Below are 3,053 nucleotides of genomic sequence, written 5' to 3'. Positions count from 1 at the left end.
CGAAGATTTACCTGTTCAACGACGTCTTGCGTGAGTTCTCCAAGCAATGCACGCATGGTTCGAGAACTCAACTCCGTCATTGGCTCGTAACGACTGTTGCTGCTCTGATTTTGTCCATCTGTTCGTGGAGAGGCATGCTGCTTTCGATTGAATTCCTTGAGTTGTGGAACGTGATAGGGCTACTTTAACAACTGCCTTGATAACTGCATTTCTTGATAACCACAATGCGTTATGTTTGTTGATACCTTGGGCGACTTGAAGGTTTGGGCGAGAATAGAATAACAGCTCTGGGCGACCGTATGACACTCCATTCGTTCAGATTCTGGGCGACTTGCAAACTTGGGCGATGGCGTTACCGCATTCTTGGGCCCCTTATTTGGGCCTTCACCTTGATTCGTTCGATTGGACTTCGTTCTTTAGGCTATCTGATTTGGGGATCCTCCAATTGGGCTTTACTCCTTGGGTTGTTCGATTTGGGCTGAATTTTTATGTGTCAACAACAGGAGTCTACCAACAAATTTTGTAAGGTTTGATCAAGACATCCACTCGCTGGGAAAAAGCAGTTACACGTATATGAAACCATGGACTTCTGGGCACATATAAAAAATCCTGGGTGAGCCAAAGATGTGGAGTCCTCCTTCCTCAACCACCTCATATGTCTATGGAAATTTTCGTCCAAGTGAGGATTTCTATTTTGCAGAATGTGTCTGAAAAGTTATGGCTTGTATCTTGCACTGTTTAGATTCACCTCACCCCATCTGTTAGCAAGTGGAGATGGCACAAAGAATGCTACAATCTCTGGTGATGTTTATATACATCCATCAGCAAAGTTCATCGAGCTGCAAAGGTAGAATTGATGTTGACACGTCATTTGTTCTGTATTCTTGTTGCTTAATATTTCGATAATTATGTGATGTAATTATTCTTAGATCTTATAGGTACACCAGATAAACCTCGTTCATAAAAGACGATATATGTGCTTACATACGGATTTACAGCATTTCAATACTAAAACTATTTTGTTGACCCTAAAGTCAACAACGATATAAATATCTTTCTAACCCATGGTATACAAGTCTTGATCAGCCTGTTTGATGGAAATAATTGAGAGGTGGAGAAGAAACAAAAGAGAAAATTACAAGAAAATATGGCAACAAGATGGATCAAAACAAAATTTATATCAACAAATGTGAAGGCTCAAAAGCGGGATCGCGTCCTCACACGTTATTTGCCCCTTCTCCGATGTATTCAAGATGCTAAAAGATATGTCGACAAATGGTTTGAAGGATTATAACAAGCCTTGCAAATAATTTCACCAAAGCACAAGATGAAATTTCTCAAAACTTGAAGAACACAAGGATATAAATATAAATCGGGATTTGATTTTTCTTGAAACAAAGTATAGATTGCAAGATGTTTTTCTTACTTTTTTCCCTCAAACATGGCTCTCATAATATATAGCCATCGATCAAAAGATTGTTTAGGTGAAGTTCTTCCAATACCTTTGTTACTTTTAGAGGTATTTGTGGTTTAGCATTGAACTTCATTAAGAGCTTGAATCTCATCTCTTATTTCAGTAACAACCAGCATTATTTTAATTAGGATAGGATTATTGCGAATTTTAATAATGCTGCAATTATTCACATACCGAATGACTTGTTTTTACCCTTTGAACACGTAAATTACCTTTTGAGTAATAACAAGTAGGGTTGCTGTCATTGGTGAACCTTTTAGTTGAGTTTCAGCCTTATCTTACTCGAAGTAGATGTTACTAAATCTCTATTTAGAGATTTAGTCAAAGGATCCGCCAAATTCTTAATTGACCTTACATAATTTAAGGAAATAATTACATCCTTGATTAATTTCCTTATACAGTCATGTCTAAGACTCATGTGTTTAGACTTTTCGTTGTATACCTCATTGTATGATTTTGCTAATGTTGCTTGACTATCACACATGATAGGTATTGGAGAAATATTCTTCGATTCCAAAGGTATCTCATAAAAAAGATCCTTAAGCCACTCAGTTTCTTTTCCGGTATCCGATAGGGCTACAAATTCTGATTTCATCGTCGAGTGTGTTATGCATGTTTGTTTCTTTGATTTCCAAAAAACAGCACTTCCTCCAAGAGTGAACACCCAACCCATAGTGAATTTACTCTCACCCGCGCTAGATATCCAACTAGCCTCCGTAAATCCTTCCAATACTGTCGAGAATTTTGTATATTGCATACCCAGGTTCTTGGTTTTCTTTAAGTATCCAAGAACTCTTCCTATGGCCTTCTAATGATTATTATTTGGATTGCTAGTAAACCTGCTAAATTTATTTATGGCATAGGCTATGTTCGGTCTTGTGCATTGAACTGCATACATAAGACTTCCGATTGCACTAGCATATTCCAATTGAGCAACCGTCTTTCCATCATTCTTTACAAGTTTTGAACTTGAATCAATCGGTGTACTATATTCTTTTATGTTCAAATGTTTGAACTTGTTTATCACATTCTCAATATAATGTAATTGACTTAGTTGATAACCCCCACTAGTCTTTGTGATTTTGATACCTAAAATGGTATCCATTTGACCAAGATCCTTCATCTTGAAAGTGGAAGATAGAAACTTCTTTATTTCTTTTATACCATTCATGTGATTACTTATAATCAACATATCGTCAATATACAAGCATATAAATGTTATGCAATCATCACATATTTTAGTATATAAACATTTATCTACATTATTATGTTTAAATCTGAATGATATAATTGCTAAGTCAAACTTCTCATGCCATTTCTTAGGTGCCTATTTCAAATCATATAATGATTTTACTAACTTGCATACCTTACGTTCATTTTCAGGTAGAACAAACCCTTCGGGTTGCTCCATATGGACCTCCTTGTCGAGATCTCCATTTAAGAATACCATCTTAACATTCATTTGATGAACATGCAAGTCATAAATTGAAGTCAATACAAATAATATCCTAATCGATGTTATTCTAGCTACCGGTGTATAAGTGTTAAAATAGTCGATTCCTTCCTTTTGTCGATATCC

The sequence above is a fragment of the Olea europaea genome, unplaced genomic scaffold, assembly GCF_002742605.1.
Source record: "Olea europaea var. sylvestris unplaced genomic scaffold, O_europaea_v1 scaffold1205, whole genome shotgun sequence".
NCBI lineage: Eukaryota > Viridiplantae > Streptophyta > Magnoliopsida > Lamiales > Oleaceae > Olea > Olea europaea.
The sequence above is the reverse complement of the archived record's forward strand: the minus strand, read 5'-3'. Positions refer to the sequence as shown.